The sequence below is a fragment of the Vipera ursinii genome, assembly GCF_947247035.1.
Source record: "Vipera ursinii genome assembly, chromosome: 2".
Taxonomy (NCBI): Eukaryota; Metazoa; Chordata; class Lepidosauria; order Squamata; family Viperidae; genus Vipera; species Vipera ursinii.
Window position 1 is genome coordinate 183,479,362 of NC_139513.1, and position 20,831 is coordinate 183,500,192.

Sequence of the window (20,831 nt, forward strand, 5' to 3'; positions counted from 1 at the left end):
CCCGGCTCACCGAAGTCCGAAAAACCATGAGTTTTGCAGATCTGATGTCTCCTTGCGGAGATAGCCCATGTTATATCTTGCATTTGTTAGGAAAAACTGCTTTTAGCAAGAAAAGTGCCCTTTGCAGATAGAGCTCAAATTCGAAAAACAAACACATATTCATGTTCCCCCGGCTCACCGAAATCCAAAAAACCATGAGTTTTGCAGATCTGATGTCTCCTTGCGGAGATAGCCCATGTTATATCTTGCATTTGTTAGGAAAAACTGCTTTTAGCAAGAAAAGTGCCCTTTGCAGATAGAGCTTAAATAAGAAAAACAAGCACATATTCATGTTCCCCGTCCTCCCCGAAGACCAAAAAACCATGCGTTTTGCAGTTCTGATGTCTCCTTGCGGAGATAGCCCATGTTATATCTTGCATTTGTTAGGAAAAACTGCTTTTAGCAAGAAAAGTGCCCTTTGCAGATAGAGCTCAAATTCGAAAAAAAAACACATATTCATGTTCCCCCGGCTCACCGAAGTCCAAAAAACCATGAGTTTTGCAGATCTGATGTCTCCTTGCGGAGATAGCCCATGTTATATCTTGCATTTGTTAGGAAAAACTGCTTTTAGCAAGAAAAGTGCCCTTTGCAGATAGAGCTTAAATAAGAAAAACAAGCACATATTCATGTTCCCCATCTTCCCCAAAGACCAAAAAACCATGCGTTTTGCAGTTCTGATGTCTCCTTGCGGAGATAGCCCATGTTATATCTTGCATTTGTTAGGAAAAACTGCTTTTAGCAAGAAAAGTGCCCTTTGCAGATAGAGCTTAAATAAGAAAAACAAGCACATATTCATGTTCCCCATCCTCCCCGAAGTCCAAAAAACCATGAGTTTTGCAGATCTGATGTCTCCTTGCGGAGATAGCCCATGTTATATCTTGCATTTGTTAGGAAAAACTGCTTTTAGCAAGAAAAGTGCCCTTTGCAGATAGAGCTCAAATTCGAAAAACAAGCACATATTCATGTTCCCCCGGCTCACCGAAGTCCAAAAAACCATGAGTTTTGCAGATCTGATGTCTCCTTGCGGAGATAGCCCATGTTATATCTTGCATTTGTTAGGAAAAACTGCTTTTAGCAAGAAAAGTGCCCTTTGCAGATAGAGCTCAAATTCGAAAAACAAACACATATTCATGTTCCCCCGGCTCACCGAAGTCCAAAAAACCATGAGTTTTGCAGATCTGATGTCTCCTTGCGGAGATAGCCCATGTTATATCTTGCATTTGTTAGGAAAAACTGCTTTTAGCAAGAAAAGTGCCCTTTGCAGATAGAACTCAAATTCGAAAAACAAACACATATTCATTTTCCCCCGGCTCACCGAAGTCCAAAAAACCATGAGTTTTGCTGATCTGATGTCTCCTTGCGGAGATAGCCCATGTTATATCTTGCATTTGTTAGGAAAAACTGCTTTTAGCAAGAAAAGTGCCCTTTGCAGATAGAGCTCAAATTCGAAAAACAAACACATATTCATGTTCCCCCGGCTCACCGAAGTCCAAAAAACCATGAGTTTTGCAGATCTGATGTCTCCTTGCGGAGATAGCCCATGTTATATCTTGCATTTGTTAGGAAAAACTGCTTTTAGCAAGAAAAGTGCCCTTTGCAGATAGAGCTTAAATAAGAAAAACAAGCACATATTCATGTTCCCCATCTTCCCCAAAGACCAAAAAACCATGCGTTTTGCAGTTCTGATGTCTCCTTGCGGAGATAGCCCATGTTATATCTTGCATTTGTTAGGAAAAACTGCTTTTAGCAAGAAAAGTGCCCTTTGCAGATAGAGCTTAAATAAGAAAAACAAGCACATATTCATGTTCCCCATCCTCCCCGAAGTCCAAAAAACCATGAGTTTTGCAGATCTGATGTCTCCTTGCGGAGATAGCCCATGTTATATCTTGCATTTGTTAGGAAAAACTGCTTTTAGCAAGAAAAGTGCCCTTTGCAGATAGAGCTCAAATTCGAAAAACAAGCACATATTCATGTTCCCCCGGCTCACCGAAGTCCAAAAAACCATGAGTTTTGCAGATCTGATGTCTCCTTGCGGAGATAGCCCATGTTATATCTTGCATTTGTTAGGAAAAACTGCTTTTAGCAAGAAAAGTGCCCTTTGCAGATAGAGCTCAAATTCGAAAAACAAACACATATTCATGTTCCCCCGGCTCACCGAAGTCCAAAAAACCATGAGTTTTGCAGATCTGATGTCTCCTTGCGGAGATAGCCCATGTTATATCTTGCATTTGTTAGGAAAAACTGCTTTTAGCAAGAAAAGTGCCCTTTGCAGATAGAACTCAAATTCGAAAAACAAACACATATTCATTTTCCCCCGGCTCACCGAAGTCCAAAAAACCATGAGTTTTGCTGATCTGATGTCTCCTTGCGGAGATAGCCCATGTTATATCTTGCATTTGTTAGGAAAAACTGCTTTTAGCAAGAAAAGTGCCCTTTGCAGATAGAGCTCAAATTCGAAAAACAAACACATATTCATGTTCCCCCGGCTCACCGAAGTCCAAAAAACCATGAGTTTTGCAGATCTGATGTCTCCTTGCGGAGATAGCCCATATTATATCTTGCATTTGTTAGGAAAAACTGCTTTTAGCAAGAAAAGTGCCCTTTGCAGATAGAGCTTAAATAAGAAAAACAAGCACATATTCATGTTCCCCATCCTCCCCGAAGACCAAAAAACCATGCGTTTTGCAGTTCTGATGTCTCCTTGCGGAGATAGCCCATGTTATATCTTGCATTTGTTAGGAAAAACTGCTTTTAGCAAGAAAAGTGCCCTTTGCAGATAGAGCTCAAATTCGAAAAACAAACACATATTCATGTTCCCCCGGCTCACCGAAGTCCAAAAAACCATGAGTTTTGCAGATCTGATGTCTCCTTGCGGAGATAGCCCATGTTATATCTTGCATTTGTTAGGAAAAACTGCTTTTAGCAAGAAAAGTGCCCTTTGCAGATAGAACTCAAATTCGAAAAACAAACACATATTCATGTTCCCCCGGCTCACCGAAGTCCAAAAAACCATGAGTTTTGCAGATCTGATGTCTCCTTGCGGAGATAGCCCATGTTATATCTTGCATTTGTTAGGAAAAACTGCTTTTAGCAAGAAAAGTGCCCTTTGCAGATAGAGCTTAAATAAGAAAAACAAGCACATATTCATGTTCCCCATCCTCCCCGAAGACCAAAAAACCATGCGTTTTGCAGTTCTGATGTCTCCTTGCGGAGATAGCCCATGTTATATCTTGCATTTGTTAGGAAAAACTGCTTTTAGCAAGAAAAGTGCCCTTTGCAGATAGAGCTCAAATTCGAAAAACAAACACATATTCATGTTCCCCCGGCTCACCGAAGTCCAAAAAACCATGAGTTTTGCAGATCTGATGTCTCCTTGCAGAGATAGCCCATGTTATATCTTGCATTTGTTAGGAAAAACTGCTTTTAGCAAGAAAAGTGCCCTTTGCAGATAGAGCTCAAATTCGAAAAACAAACACATATTCATGTTCCCCCGGCTCACCGAAGTCCAAAAAACCATGAGTTTTGCAGATCTGATGTCTCCTTGCGGAGATAGCCCATGTTATATCTTGCATTTGTTAGGAAAAACTGCTTTTAGCAAGAAAAGTGCCCTTTGCAGATAGAACTCAAATTCGAAAAACAAACACATATTCATTTTCCCCCGGCTCACCGAAGTCCAAAAAACCATGAGTTTTGCAGATCTGATGTCTCCTTGCGGAGATAGCCCATGTTATATCTTGCATTTGTTAGGAAAAACTGCTTTTAGCAAGAAAAGTGCCCTTTGCAGATAGAGCTCAAATTCGAAAAACAAACACATATTCATGTTCCCCCGGCTCACCGAAGTCCAAAAAACCATGGTTTTGCAGATCTGATGTCTCCTTGCGGAGATAGCCCATGTTATATCTTGCATTTGTTAGGAAAAACTGCTTTTAGCAAGAAAAGTGCCCTTTGCAGATAGAGCTCAAATTCGAAAAACAAACACATATTCATGTTCCCCCGGCTCACCGAAGTCCAAAAAACCATGAGTTTTGCAGATCTGATGTCTCCTTGCGGAGATAGCCCATGTTATATCTTGCATTTGTTAGGAAAAACTGCTTTTAGCAAGAAAAGTGCCCTTTGCAGATAGAGCTCAAATTCAAAAAACAAACACATATTCATGTTCCCCCGGCTCACCGAAGTCCAAAAAACCATGAGTTTTGCAGATCTGATGTCTCCTTGCGGAGATAGCCCATGTTATATCTTGCATTTGTTAGGAAAAACTGCTTTTAGCAAGAAAAGTGCCCTTTGCAGATAGAACTCAAATTCGAAAAACAAACACATATTCATTTTCCCCCGGCTCACCGAAGTCCAAAAAACCATGAGTTTTGCAGATCTGATGTCTCCTTGCGGAGATAGCCCATGTTATATCTTGCATTTGTTAGGAAAAACTGCTTTTAGCAAGAAAAGTGCCCTTTGCAGATAGAGCTCAAATTCGAAAAACAAACACATATTCATGTTCCCCCGGCTCACCGAAGTCCAAAAAACCATGAGTTTTGCAGATCTGATGTCTCCTTGCGGAGATAGCCCATGTTATATCTTGCATTTGTTAGGAAAAACTGCTTTTAGCAAGAAAAGTGCCCTTTGCAGATAGAGCTTAAATTCGAAAAACAAACACATATTCATGTTCCCCCGGCTCACCGAAGTCCAAAAAACCATGAGTTTTGCAGATCTGATGTCTCCTTGCGGAGATAGCCCATGTTATATCTTGCATTTGTTAGGAAAAACTGCTTTTAGCAAGAAAAGTGCCCTTTGCAGATAGAACTCAAATTCGAAAAACAAACACATATTCATTTTCCCCCGGCTCACCGAAGTCCAAAAAACCATGAGTTTTGCAGATCTGATGTCTCCTTGCGGAGATAGCCCATGTTATATCTTGCATTTGTTAGGAAAAACTGCTTTTAGCAAGAAAAGTGCCCTTTGCAGATAGAGCTTAAATAAGAAAAACAAGCACATATTCATGTTCCCCATCCTCCCCGAAGACCAAAAAACCATGCGTTTTGCAGTTCTGATGTCTCCTTGCGGAGATAGCCCATGTTATATCTTGCATTTGTTAGGAAAAACTGCTTTTAGCAAGAAAAGTGCCCTTTGCAGATAGAGCTCAAATTCGAAAAACAAACACATATTCATGTTCCCCCGGCTCACCGAAGTCCAAAAAACCATGAGTTTTGCAGATCTGATGTCTCCTTGCGGAGATAGCCCATGTTATATCTTGCATTTGTTAGGAAAAACTGCTTTTAGCAAGAAAAGTGCCCTTTGCAGATAGAGCTCAAATTCGAAAAACAAACACATATTCATGTTCCCCCGGCTCACCGAAGTCCAAAAAACCATGAGTTTTGCAGATCTGATGTCTCCTTGCGGAGATAGCCCATGTTATATCTTGCATTTGTTAGGAAAAACTGCTTTTAGCAAGAAAAGTGCCCTTTGCAGATAGAACTCAAATTCGAAAAACAAACACATATTCATTTTCCCCCGGCTCACCGAAGTCCAAAAAACCATGAGTTTTGCAGATCTGATGTCTCCTTGCGGAGATAGCCCATGTTATATCTTGCATTTGTTAGGAAAAACTGCTTTTAGCAAGAAAAGTGCCCTTTGCAGATAGAGCTCAAATTCGAAAAACAAACACATATTCATGTTCCCCCGGCTCACCGAAGTCCAAAAAACCATGAGTTTTGCAGATCTGATGTCTCCTTGCGGAGATAGCCCATGTTATATCTTGCATTTGTTAGGAAAAACTGCTTTTAGCAAGAAAAGTGCCCTTTGCAGATAGAGCTTAAATAAGAAAAACAAGCACATATTCATGTTCCCCATCCTCCCCGAAGACCAAAAAACCATGCGTTTTGCAGTTCTGATGTCTCCTTGCGGAGATAGCCCATGTTATATTTTGCATTTGTTAGGAAAAACTGCTTTTAGCAAGAAAAGTGCCCTTTGCAGATAGAGCTCAAATTCGAAAAACAAACACATATTCATGTTCCCCCGGCTCACCGAAGTCCAAAAAACCATGAGTTTTGCAGATCTGATGTCTCCTTGCGGAGATAGCCCATGTTATATCTTGCATTTGTTAGGAAAAACTGCTTTTAGCAAGAAAAGTGCCCTTTGCAGATAGAGCTCAAATTCGAAAAACAAACACATATTCATGTTCCCCCGGCTCACCGAAGTCCAAAAAACCATGGTTTTGCAGATCTGATGTCTCCTTGCGGAGATAGCCCATGTTATATCTTGCATTTGTTAGGAAAAACTGCTTTTAGCAAGAAAAGTGCCCTTTGCAGATAGAGCTCAAATTCGAAAAACAAACACATATTCATGTTCCCCCGGCTCACCGAAGTCCAAAAAACCATGAGTTTTGCAGATCTGATGTCTCCTTGCGGAGATAGCCCATGTTATATCTTGCATTTGTTAGGAAAAACTGCTTTTAGCAAGAAAAGTGCCCTTTGCAGATAGAGATCAAATTCGAAAAACAAACACATATTCATGTTCCCCCGGCTCACCGAAGTCCAAAAAACCATGAGTTTTGCAGATCTGATGTCTCCTTGCGGAGATAGCCCATGTTATATCTTGCATTTGTTAGGAAAAACTGCTTTTAGCAAGAAAAGTGCCCTTTGCAGATAGAGCTTAAATAAGAAAAATAAGCACATATTCATGTTCCCCATCCTCCCCGAAGACCAAAAAACCATGCGTTTTGCAGTTCTGATGTCTCCTTGCGGAGATAGCCCATGTTATATCTTGCATTTGTTAGGAAAAACTGCTTTTAGCAAGAAAAGTGCCCTTTGCAGATAGAGCTCAAATTCGAAAAACAAACACATATTCATGTTCCCCCGGCTCACCAAAGTCCAAAAAACCATGAGTTTTGCAGATCTGATGTCTCCTTGCGGAGATAGCCCATGTTATATCTTGCATTTGTTAGGAAAAACTGCTTTTAGCAAGAAAAGTGCCCTTTGCAGATAGAGCTCAAATTCGAAAAACAAACACATATTCATGTTCCCCCGGCTCACCGAAGTCCAAAAAACCATGAGTTTTGCAGATCTGATGTCTCCTTGCGGAGATAGCCCATGTTATATCTTGCATTTGTTAGGAAAAACTGCTTTTAGCAAGAAAAGTGCCCTTTGCAGATAGAACTCAAATTCGAAAAACAAACACATATTCATTTTCCCCCGGCTCACCGAAGTCCAAAAAACCATGAGTTTTGCAGATCTGATGTCTCCTTGCGGAGATAGCCCATGTTATATCTTGCATTTGTTAGGAAAAACTGCTTTTAGCAAGAAAAGTGCCCTTTGCAGATAGAGCTCAAATTCGAAAAACAAACACATATTCATGTTCCCCCGGCTCACCGAAGTCCAAAAAACCATGAGTTTTGCAGATCTGATGTCTCCTTGCGGAGATAGCCCATGTTATATCTTGCATTTGTTAGGAAAAACTGCTTTTAGCAAGAAAAGTGCCCTTTGCAGATAGAGCTCAAATTCGAAAAACAAACACATATTCATGTTCCCCCGGCTCACCGAAGTCCAAAAAACCATGAGTTTTGCAGATCTGATGTCTCCTTGCGGAGATAGCCCATGTTATATCTTGCATTTGTTAGGAAAAACTGCTTTTAGCAAGAAAAGTGCCCTTTGCAGATAGAGCTTAAATAAGAAAAACAAGCACATATTCATGTTCCCCATCCTCCCCGAAGACCAAAAAACCATGCGTTTTGCAGTTCTGATGTCTCCTTGCGGAGATAGCCCATGTTATATCTTGCATTTGTTAGGAAAAACTGCTTTTAGCAAGAAAAGTGCCCTTTGCAGATAGAGCTCAAATTCGAAAAACAAACACATATTCATGTTCCCCCGGCTCACCGAAGTCCAAAAAACCATGAGTTTTGCAGATCTGATGTCTCCTTGCGGAGATAGCCCATGTTATATCTTGCATTTGTTAGGAAAAACTGCTTTTAGCAAGAAAAGTGCCCTTTGCAGATAGAGCTCAAATTCGAAAAACAAACACATATTCATGTTCCCCCGGCTCACCGAAGTCCAAAAAACCATGAGTTTTGCAGATCTGATGTCTCCTTGCGGAGATAGCCCATGTTATATCTTGCATTTGTTAGGAAAAACTGCTTTTAGCAAGAAAAGTGCCCTTTGCAGATAGAACTCAAATTCGAAAAACAAACACATATTCATTTTCCCCCGGCTCACCGAAGTCCAAAAAACCATGAGTTTTGCAGATCTGATGTCTCCTTGCGGAGATAGCCCATGTTATATCTTGCATTTGTTAGGAAAAACTGCTTTTAGCAAGAAAAGTGCCCTTTGCAGATAGAGCTCAAATTCGAAAAACAAACACATATTCATGTTCCCCCGGCTCACCGAAGTCCAAAAAACCATGAGTTTTGCAGATCTGATGTCTCCTTGCGGAGATAGCCCATGTTATATCTTGCATTTGTTAGGAAAAACTGCTTTTAGCAAGAAAAGTGCCCTTTGCAGATAGAGCTTAAATAAGAAAAACAAGCACATATTCATGTTCCCCATCCTCCCCGAAGACCAAAAAACCATGCGTTTTGCAGTTCTGATGTCTCCTTGCGGAGATAGCCCATGTTATATTTTGCATTTGTTAGGAAAAACTGCTTTTAGCAAGAAAAGTGCCCTTTGCAGATAGAGCTCAAATTCGAAAAACAAACACATATTCATGTTCCCCCGGCTCACCGAAGTCCAAAAAACCATGAGTTTTGCAGATCTGATGTCTCCTTGCGGAGATAGCCCATGTTATATCTTGCATTTGTTAGGAAAAACTGCTTTTAGCAAGAAAAGTGCCCTTTGCAGATAGAGCTCAAATTCGAAAAACAAACACATATTCATGTTCCCCCGGCTCACCGAAGTCCAAAAAACCATGGTTTTGCAGATCTGATGTCTCCTTGCGGAGATAGCCCATGTTATATCTTGCATTTGTTAGGAAAAACTGCTTTTAGCAAGAAAAGTGCCCTTTGCAGATAGAGCTCAAATTCGAAAAACAAACACATATTCATGTTCCCCCGGCTCACCGAAGTCCAAAAAACCATGAGTTTTGCAGATCTGATGTCTCCTTGCGGAGATAGCCCATGTTATATCTTGCATTTGTTAGGAAAAACTGCTTTTAGCAAGAAAAGTGCCCTTTGCAGATAGAGATCAAATTCGAAAAACAAACACATATTCATGTTCCCCCGGCTCACCGAAGTCCAAAAAACCATGAGTTTTGCAGATCTGATGTCTCCTTGCGGAGATAGCCCATGTTATATCTTGCATTTGTTAGGAAAAACTGCTTTTAGCAAGAAAAGTGCCCTTTGCAGATAGAGCTTAAATAAGAAAAACAAGCACATATTCATGTTCCCCATCCTCCCCGAAGACCAAAAAACCATGCGTTTTGCAGTTCTGATGTCTCCTTGCGGAGATAGCCCATGTTATATCTTGCATTTGTTAGGAAAAACTGCTTTTAGCAAGAAAAGTGCCCTTTGCAGATAGAGCTCAAATTCGAAAAACAAACACATATTCATGTTCCCCCGGCTCACCAAAGTCCAAAAAACCATGAGTTTTGCAGATCTGATGTCTCCTTGCGGAGATAGCCCATGTTATATCTTGCATTTGTTAGGAAAAACTGCTTTTAGCAAGAAAAGTGCCCTTTGCAGATAGAGCTCAAATTCGAAAAACAAACACATATTCATGTTCCCCCGGCTCACCGAAGTCCAAAAAACCATGAGTTTTGCAGATCTGATGTCTCCTTGCGGAGATAGCCCATGTTATATCTTGCATTTGTTAGGAAAAACTGCTTTTAGCAAGAAAAGTGCCCTTTGCAGATAGAACTCAAATTCGAAAAACAAACACATATTCATTTTCCCCCGGCTCACCGAAGTCCAAAAAACCATGAGTTTTGCAGATCTGATGTCTCCTTGCGGAGATAGCCCATGTTATATCTTGCATTTGTTAGGAAAAACTGCTTTTAGCAAGAAAAGTGCCCTTTGCAGATAGAGCTCAAATTCGAAAAACAAACACATATTCATGTTCCCCCGGCTCACCGAAGTCCAAAAAACCATGAGTTTTGCAGATCTGATGTCTCCTTGCGGAGATAGCCCATGTTATATCTTGCATTTGTTAGGAAAAACTGCTTTTAGCAAGAAAAGTGCCCTTTGCAGATAGAGCTCAAATTCGAAAAACAAACACATATTCATGTTCCCCCGGCTCACCGAAGTCCAAAAAACCATGAGTTTTGCAGATCTGATGTCTCCTTGCGGAGATAGCCCATGTTATATCTTGCATTTGTTAGGAAAAACTGCTTTTAGCAAGAAAAGTGCCCTTTGCAGATAGAGCTCAAATTCGAAAAACAAACACATATTCATGTTCCCCCGGCTCACCGAAGTCCAAAAAACCATGGTTTTGCAGATCTGATGTCTCCTTGCGGAGATAGCCCATGTTATATCTTGCATTTGTTAGGAAAAACTGCTTTTAGCAAGAAAAGTGCCCTTTGCAGATAGAGCTCAAATTCGAAAAACAAACACATATTCATGTTCCCCCGGCTCACCGAAGTCCAAAAAACCATGAGTTTTGCAGATCTGATGTCTCCTTGCGGAGATAGCCCATGTTATATCTTGCATTTGTTAGGAAAAACTGCTTTTAGCAAGAAAAGTGCCCTTTGCAGATAGAGCTCAAATTCGAAAAACAAACACATATTCATGTTCCCCCGGCTCACCGAAGTCCAAAAAACCATGGTTTTGCAGATCTGATGTCTCCTTGCGGAGATAGCCCATGTTATATCTTGCATTTGTTAGGAAAAACTGCTTTTAGCAAGAAAAGTGCCCTTTGCAGATAGAGCTTAAATAAGAAAAACAAGCACATATTCATGTTCCCCATCCTCCCCGAAGACCAAAAAACCATGCGTTTTGCAGTTCTGATGTCTCCTTGCGGAGATAGCCCATGTTATATCTTGCATTTGTTAGGAAAAACTGCTTTTAGCAAGAAAAGTGCCCTTTGCAGATAGAGCTCAAATTCGAAAAACAAACACATATTCATGTTCCCCCGGCTCACCGAAGTCCAAAAAACCATGAGTTTTGCAGATCTGATGTCTCCTTGCGGAGATAGCCCATGTTATATCTTGCATTTGTTAGGAAAAACTGCTTTTAGCAAGAAAAGTGCCCTTTGCAGATAGAGCTCAAATTCGAAAAACAAACACATATTCATGTTCCCCCGGCTCACCGAAGTCCAAAAAACCATGAGTTTTGCAGATCTGATGTCTCCTTGCGGAGATAGCCCATGTTATATCTTGCATTTGTTAGGAAAAACTGCTTTTAGCAAGAAAAGTGCCCTTTGCAGATAGAGCTCAAATTCGAAAAACAAACACATATTCATGTTCCCCCGGCTCACCGAAGTCCAAAAAACCATGAGTTTTGCAGATCTGATGTCTCCTTGCGGAGATAGCCCATGTTATATCTTGCATTTGTTAGGAAAAACTGCTTTTAGCAAGAAAAGTGCCCTTTGCAGATAGAGCTCAAATTCGAAAAACAAACACATATTCATGTTCCCCCGGCTCACCGAAATCCAAAAAACCATGAGTTTTGCAGATCTGATGTCTCCTTGCGGAGATAGCCCATGTTATATCTTGCATTTGTTAGGAAAAACTGCTTTTAGCAAGAAAAGTGCCCTTTGCAGATAGAGCTTAAATAAGAAAAACAAGCACATATTCATGTTCCCCATCCTCCCCGAAGACCAAAAAACCATGCGTTTTGCAGTTCTGATGTCTCCTTGCGGAGATAGCCCATGTTATATCTTGCATTTGTTAGGAAAAACTGCTTTTAGCAAGAAAAGTGCCCTTTGCAGATAGAGCTCAAATTCGAAAAAAAACACATATTCATGTTCCCCCGGCTCACCGAAGTCCAAAAAACCATGAGTTTTGCAGATCTGATGTCTCCTTGCGGAGATAGCCCATGTTATATCTTGCATTTGTTAGGAAAAACTGCTTTTAGCAAGAAAAGTGCCCTTTGCAGATAGAGCTTAAATAAGAAAAACAAGCACATATTCATGTTCCCCATCTTCCCCAAAGACCAAAAAACCATGCGTTTTGCAGTTCTGATGTCTCCTTGCGGAGATAGCCCATGTTATATCTTGCATTTGTTAGGAAAAACTGCTTTTAGCAAGAAAAGTGCCCTTTGCAGATAGAGCTTAAATAAGAAAAACAAGCACATATTCATGTTCCCCATCCTCCCCGAAGTCCAAAAAACCATGAGTTTTGCAGATCTGATGTCTCCTTGCGGAGATAGCCCATGTTATATCTTGCATTTGTTAGGAAAAACTGCTTTTAGCAAGAAAAGTGCCTTTTGCAGATAGAGCTCAAATTCGAAAAACAAGCACATATTCATGTTCCCCCGGCTCACCGAAGTCCAAAAAACCATGAGTTTTGCAGATCTGATGTCTCCTTGCGGAGATAGCCCATGTTATATCTTGCATTTGTTAGGAAAAACTGCTTTTAGCAAGAAAAGTGCCCTTTGCAGATAGAGCTCAAATTCGAAAAACAAACACATATTCATGTTCCCCCGGCTCACCGAAGTCCAAAAAACCATGAGTTTTGCAGATCTGATGTCTCCTTGCGGAGATAGCCCATGTTATATCTTGCATTTGTTAGGAAAAACTGCTTTTAGCAAGAAAAGTGCCCTTTGCAGATAGAACTCAAATTCGAAAAACAAACACATATTCATTTTCCCCCGGCTCACCGAAGTCCAAAAAACCATGAGTTTTGCTGATCTGATGTCTCCTTGCGGAGATAGCCCATGTTATATCTTGCATTTGTTAGGAAAAACTGCTTTTAGCAAGAAAAGTGCCCTTTGCAGATAGAGCTCAAATTCGAAAAACAAACACATATTCATGTTCCCCCGGCTCACCGAAGTCCAAAAAACCATGAGTTTTGCAGATCTGATGTCTCCTTGCGGAGATAGCCCATATTATATCTTGCATTTGTTAGGAAAAACTGCTTTTAGCAAGAAAAGTGCCCTTTGCAGATAGAGCTCAAATTCGAAAAACAAACACATATTCATGTTCCCCCGGCTCACCGAAGTCCAAAAAACCATGAGTTTTGCAGATCTGATGTCTCCTTGCGGAGATAGCCCATGTTATATCTTGCATTTGTTAGGAAAAACTGCTTTTAGCAAGAAAAGTGCCCTTTGCAGATAGAACTCAAATTCGAAAAACAAACACATATTCATTTTCCCCCGGCTCACCGAAGTCCAAAAAACCATGAGTTTTGCAGATCTGATGTCTCCTTGCGGAGATAGCCCATGTTATATCTTGCATTTGTTAGGAAAAACTGCTTTTAGCAAGAAAAGTGCCCTTTGCAGATAGAGCTTAAATAAGAAAAACAAGCACATATTCATGTTCCCCATCCTCCCCGAAGACCAAAAAACCATGCGTTTTGCAGTTCTGATGTCTCCTTGCGGAGATAGCCCATGTTATATCTTGCATTTGTTAGGAAAAACTGCTTTTAGCAAGAAAAGTGCCCTTTGCAGATAGAGCTCAAATTCGAAAAACAAACACATATTCATGTTCCCCCGGCTCACCGAAGTCCAAAAAACCATGAGTTTTGCAGATCTGATGTCTCCTTGCAGAGATAGCCCATGTTATATCTTGCATTTGTTAGGAAAAACTGCTTTTAGCAAGAAAAGTGCCCTTTGCAGATAGAGCTCAAATTCGAAAAACAAACACATATTCATGTTCCCCCGGCTCACCGAAGTCCAAAAAACCATGAGTTTTGCAGATCTGATGTCTCCTTGCGGAGATAGCCCATGTTATATCTTGCATTTGTTAGGAAAAACTGCTTTTAGCAAGAAAAGTGCCCTTTGCAGATAGAACTCAAATTCGAAAAACAAACACATATTCATTTTCCCCCGGCTCACCGAAGTCCAAAAAACCATGAGTTTTGCAGATCTGATGTCTCCTTGCAGAGATAGCCCATGTTATATCTTGCATTTGTTAGGAAAAACTGCTTTTAGCAAGAAAAGTGCCCTTTGCAGATAGAGCTCAAATTCGAAAAACAAACACATATTCATGTTCCCCCGGCTCACCGAAGTCCAAAAAACCATGCGTTTTGGAGATCTGATGTCTCCTTGCGGAGATAGCCCATGTTATATCTTGCATTTGTTAGGAAAAACTGCTTTTAGCAAGAAAAGTGCCCTTTGCAGATAGAGCTCAAATTCGAAAAACAAACACATATTCATGTTCCCCCGGCTCACCGAAGTCCAAAAAACCATGAGTTTTGCAGATCTGATGTCTCCTTGCGGAGATAGCCCATGTTATATCTTGCATTTGTTAGGAAAAACTGCTTTTAGCAAGAAAAGTGCCCTTTGCAGATAGAGCTCAAATTCGAAAAACAAACACATATTCATGTTCCCCCGGCTCACCGAAGTCCAAAAAACCATGAGTTTTGCAGATCTGATGTCTCCTTGCGGAGATAGCCCATGTTATATCTTGCATTTGTTAGGAAAAACTGCTTTTAGCAAGAAAAGTGCCCTTTGCAGATAGAGCTCAAATTCGAAAAACAAACACATATTCATGTTCCCCCGGCTCACCGAAGTCCAAAAAACCATGGTTTTGCAGATCTGATGTCTCCTTGCGGAGATAGCCCATGTTATATCTTGCATTTGTTAGGAAAAACTGCTTTTAGCAAGAAAAGTGCCCTTTGCAGATAGAGCTCAAATTCGAAAAACAAACACATATTCATGTTCCCCCGGCTCACCGAAGTCCAAAAAACCATGGTTTTGCAGATCTGATGTCTCCTTGCGGAGATAGCCCATGTTATATCTTGCATTTGTTAGGAAAAACTGCTTTTAGCAAGAAAAGTGCCCTTTGCAGATAGAGCTCAAATTCGAAAAACAAACACATATTCATGTTCCCCCGGCTCACCGAAGTCCAAAAAACCATGAGTTTTGCAGATCTGATGTCTCCTTGCGGAGATAGCCCATGTTATATCTTGCATTTGTTAGGAAAAACTGCTTTTAGCAAGAAAAGTGCCCTTTGCAGATAGAGCTCAAATTCAAAAAACAAACACATATTCATGTTCCCCCGGCTCACCGAAGTCCAAAAAACCATGAGTTTTGCAGATCTGATGTCTCCTTGCGGAGATAGCCCATGTTATATCTTGCATTTGTTAGGAAAAACTGCTTTTAGCAAGAAAAGTGCCCTTTGCAGATAGAACTCAAATTCGAAAAACAAACACATATTCATTTTCCCCCGGCTCACCGAAGTCCAAAAAACCATGAGTTTTGCAGATCTGATGTCTCCTTGCGGAGATAGCCCATGTTATATCTTGCATTTGTTAGGAAAAACTGCTTTTAGCAAGAAAAGTGCCCTTTGCAGATAGAGCTCAAATTCGAAAAACAAACACATATTCATGTTCCCCCGGCTCACCGAAGTCCAAAAAACCATGAGTTTTGCAGATCTGATGTCTCCTTGCGGAGATAGCCCATGTTATATCTTGCATTTGTTAGGAAAAACTGCTTTTAGCAAGAAAAGTGCCCTTTGCAGATAGAGCTTAAATTCGAAAAACAAACACATATTCATGTTCCCCCGGCTCACCGAAGTCCAAAAAACCATGAGTTTTGCAGATCTGATGTCTCCTTGCGGAGATAGCCCATGTTATATCTTGCATTTGTTAGGAAAAACTGCTTTTAGCAAGAAAAGTGCCCTTTGCAGATAGAACTCAAATTCGAAAAACAAACACATATTCATTTTCCCCCGGCTCACCGAAGTCCAAAAAACCATGAGTTTTGCAGATCTGATGTCTCCTTGCGGAGATAGCCCATGTTATATCTTGCATTTGTTAGGAAAAACTGCTTTTAGCAAGAAAAGTGCCCTTTGCAGATAGAGCTTAAATAAGAAAAACAAGCACATATTCATGTTCCCCATCCTCCCCGAAGACCAAAAAACCATGCGTTTTGCAGTTCTGATGTCTCCTTGCGGAGATAGCCCATGTTATATCTTGCATTTGTTAGGAAAAACTGCTTTTAGCAAGAAAAGTGCCCTTTGCAGATAGAGCTCAAATTCGAAAAACAAACACATATTCATGTTCCCCCGGCTCACCGAAGTCCAAAAAACCATGAGTTTTGCAGATCTGATGTCTCCTTGCGGAGATAGCCCATGTTATATCTTGCATTTGTTAGGAAAAACTGCTTTTAGCAAGAAAAGTGCCCTTTGCAGATAGAGCTTAAATAAGAAAAACAAGCACATATTCATGTTCCCCATCCTCCCCGAAGACCAAAAAACCATGCGTTTTGCAGTTCTGATGTCTCCTTGCGGAGATAGCCCATGTTATATCTTGCATTTGTTAGGAAAAACTGCTTTTAGCAAGAAAAGTGCCCTTTGCAGATAGAGCTCAAATTCGAAAAACAAACACATATTCATGTTCCCCCGGCTCACCGAAGTCCAAAAAACCATGAGTTTTGCAGATCTGATGTCTCCTTGCGGAGATAGCCCATGTTATATCTTGCATTTGTTAGGAAAAACTGCTTTTAGCAAGAAAAGTGCCCTTTGCAGATAGAGCTCAAATTCGAAAAACAAACACATATTCATGTTCCCCCGGCTCACCGAAGTCCATAAAACCATGAGTTTTGCAGATCTGATGTCTCCTTGCGGAGATAGCCCATGTTATATCTTGCATTTGTTAGGAAAAACTGCTTTTAGCAAGAAAAGTGCCCTTTGCAGATAGAGCTCAAATTCGAAAAACAAACACATATTCATGTTCCCCCGGCTCACCGAAGTCCAAAAAACCATGAGTTTTGCAGATCTGATGTCTCCTTGCGGAGATAGCCCATGTTATATCTTGCATTTGTTAGGAAAAACTGCTTTTAGCAAGAAAAGTGCCCTTTGCAGATAGAGCTCAAATTCGAAAAACAAACACATATTCATGTTCCCCCGGCTCACCGAAGTCCAAAAAACCATGGTTTTGCAGATCTGATGTCTCCTTGCGGAGATAGCCCATGTTATATCTTGCATTTGTTAGGAAAAACTGCTTTTAGCAAGAAAAGTGCCCTTTGCAGATAGAGCTCAAATTCGAAAAACAAACACATATTCATGTTCCCCTGGCTCACCGAAGTCCAAAAAACCATGAGTTTTGCAGATCTGATGTCTCCTTGCGGAGATAGCCCATGTTATATCTTGCATTTGTTAGGAAAAACTGCTTTTAGCAAGAAAAGTGCCCTTTGCAGATAGAGCTCAAATTCGAAAAACAAACACATATTCATGTTCCCCCGGCTCACCGAAGTCCAAAAAACCATGAGTTTTGCAGATCTGATGTCTCCTTGCGGAGATAGCCCATGTTATATCTTGCATTTGTTAGGAAAAACTGCTTTTAGCAAGAAAAGTGCCCTTTGCAGATAGAGCTCAAATTCGAAAAACAAACACATATTCATGTTCCCCCGGCTCACCGAAGTCCAAAAAACCATGAGTTTTGCAGATCTGATGTCTCCTTGCGGAGATAGCCCATGTTATATCTTGCATTTGTTAGGAAAAACTGCTTTTAGCAAGAAAAGTGCCCTTTGCAGATAGAGCTCAAATTCGAAAAACAAACACATATTCATGTTCCCCCGGCTCACCGAAGTCCAAAAAACCATGAGTTTTGCAGATCTGATGTCTCCTTGCGGAGATAGCCCATGTTATATCTTGCATTTGTTAGGAAAAACTGCTTTTAGCAAGAAAAGTGCCCTTTGCAGATAGAGCTCAAATTCGAAAAACAAACACATATTCATGTTCCCCCGGCTCACCGAAGTCCAAAAAACCATGGTTTTGCAGATCTGATGTCTCCTTGCGGAGATAGCCCATGTTATATCTTGCATTTGTTAGGAAAAACTGCTTTTAGCAAGAAAAGTGCCCTTTGCAGATAGAGCTCAAATTCGAAAAACAAACACATATTCATGTTCCCCCGGCTCACCGAAGTCCAAAAAACCATGAGTTTTGCAGATCTGATGTCTCCTTGCGGAGATAGCCCATGTTATATCTTGCATTTGTTAGGAAAAACTGCTTTTAGCAAGAAAAGTGCCCTTTGCAGATAGAGCTCAAATTCGAAAAACAAACACATATTCATGTTCCCCCGGCTCACCGAAGTCCAAAAAACCATGAGTTTTGCAGATCTGATGTCTCCTTGCGGAGATAGCCCATGTTATATCTTGCATTTGTTAGGAAAAACTGCTTTTAGCAAGAAAAGTGCCCTTTGCAGATAGAGCTCAAATTCGAAAAACAAACACATATTCATGTTCCCCCGGCTCACCGAAGTCCAAAAAACCATGAGTTTTGCAGATCTGATGTCTCCTTGCGGAGATAGCCCATGTTATATCTTGCATTTGTTAGGAAAAACTGCTTTTAGCAAGAAAAGTGCCCTTTGCAGATAGAGCTCAAATTCGAAAAACAAACACATATTCATGTTCCCCCGGCTCACCGAAGTCCAAAAAACCATGAGTTTTGCAGATCTGATGTCTCCTTGCGGAGATAGCCCATGTTATATCTTGCATTTGTTAGGAAAAACTGCTTTTAGCAAGAAAAGTGCCCTTTGCAGATAGAGCTCAAATTCGAAAAACAAACCCATATTCATGTTCCCCCGGCTCACCGAAGTCCAAAAAACCATGGTTTTGCAGATCTGATGTCTCCTTGCGGAGATAGCCCATGTTATATCTTGCATTTGTTAGGAAAAACTGCTTTTAGCAAGAAAAGTGCCCTTTGCAGATAGAGCTCAAATTCGAAAAACAAACACATATTCATGTTCCCCCGGCTCACCGAAGTCCAAAAAACCATGAGTTTTGCAGATCTGATGTCTCCTTGCGGAGATAGCCCATGTTATATCTTGCATTTGTTAGGAAAAACTGCTTTTAGCAAGAAAAGTGCCCTTTGCAGATAGAGCTCAAATTCGAAAAACAAACACATATTCATGTTCCCCCGGCTCACCGAAGTCCAAAAAACCATGAGTTTTGCAGATCTGATGTCTCCTTGCGGAGATAGCCCATGTTATATCTTGCATTTGTTAGGAAAAACTGCTTTTAGCAAGAAAAGTGCCCTTTGCAGATAGAGCTCAAATTCAAAAAACAAACACATATTCATGTTCCCCCGGCTCACCGAAGTCCAAAAAACCATGAGTTTTGCAGATCTGATGTCTCCTTGCGGAGATAGCCCATGTTATATCTTGCATTTGTTAGGAAAAACTGCTTTTAGCAAGAAAAGTGCCCTTTGCAGATAGATCTCAAATTCGAAAAACAAACACATATTCATGTTCCCCCGGCTCACCGAAGTCCAAAAAACCATGAGTTTTGCAGATCTGATGTCTCCTTGCGGAGATAGCCCATGTTATATCTTGCATTTGTTAGGAAAAACTGCTTTTAGCAAGAAAAGTGCCCTTTGCAGATAGAGCTCAAATTCGAAAAACAAACACATATTCATGTTCCCCCGGCTCACCGAAGTCCAAAAAACCATGAGTTTTGCAGATCTGATGTCTCCTTGCGGAGATAGCCCATGTTATATCTTGCATTTGTTAGGAAAAACTGCTTTTAGCAAGAAAAGTGCCCTTTGCAGATAGAGCTCAAATTCGAAAAACAAACCCATATTCATGTTCCCCCGGCTCACCGAAGTCCAAAAAACCATGGTTTTGCAGATCTGATGTCTCCTTGCGGAGATAGCCCATGTTATATCTTGCATTTGTTAGGAAAAACTGCTTTTAGCAAGAAAAGTGCCCTTTGCAGATAGAGCTCAAATTCGAAAAACAAACACATATTCATGTTCCCCCGGCTCACCGAAGTCCAAAAAACCATGAGTTTTGCAGATCTGATGTCTCCTTGCGGAGATAGCCCATGTTATATCTTGCATTTGTTAGGAAAAACTGCTTTTAGCAAGAAAAGTGCCCTTTGCAGATAGAGCTCAAATTCGAAAAACAAACACATATTCATGTTCCCCCGGCTCACCGAAGTCCAAAAAACCATGAGTTTTGCAGATCTGATGTCTCCTTGCGGAGATAGCCCATGTTATATCTTGCATTTGTTAGGAAAAACTGCTTTTAGCAAGAAAAGTGCCCTTTGCAGATAGAGCTCAAATTCGAAAAACAAACACATATTCATGTTCCCCCGGCTCACCGAAGTCCAAAAAACCATGAGTTTTGCAGATCTGATGTCTCCTTGCGGAGATAGCCCATGTTATATCTTGCATTTGTTAGGAAAAACTGCTTTTAGCAAGAAAAGTGCCCTTTGCAGATAGATCTCAAATTCGAAAAACAAACACATATTCATGTTCCCCCGGCTCACCGAAGTCCAAAAAACCATGAGTTTTGCAGATCTGATGTCTCCTTGCGGAGATAGCCCATGTTATATCTTGCATTTGTTAGGAAAAACTGCTTTTAGCAAGAAAAGTGCCCTTTGCAGATAGAGCTCAAATTCGAAAAACAAACACATATTCATGTTCCCCCGGCTCACCGAAGTCCAAAAAACCATGAGTTTTGCAGATCTGATGTCTCCTTGCGGAGATAGCCCATGTTATATCTTGCATTTGTTAGGAAAAACTGCTTTTAGCAAGAAAAGTGCCCTTTGCAGATAGAGCTCAAATTCGAAAAACAAACCCATATTCATGTTCCCCCGGCTCACCGAAGTCCAAAAAACCATGGTTTTGCAGATCTGATGTCTCCTTGCGGAGATAGCCCATGTTATATCTTGCATTTGTTAGGAAAAACTGCTTTTAGCAAGAAAAGTGCCCTTTGCAGATAGAGCTCAAATTCGAAAAACAAACACATATTCATGTTCCCCCGGCTCACCG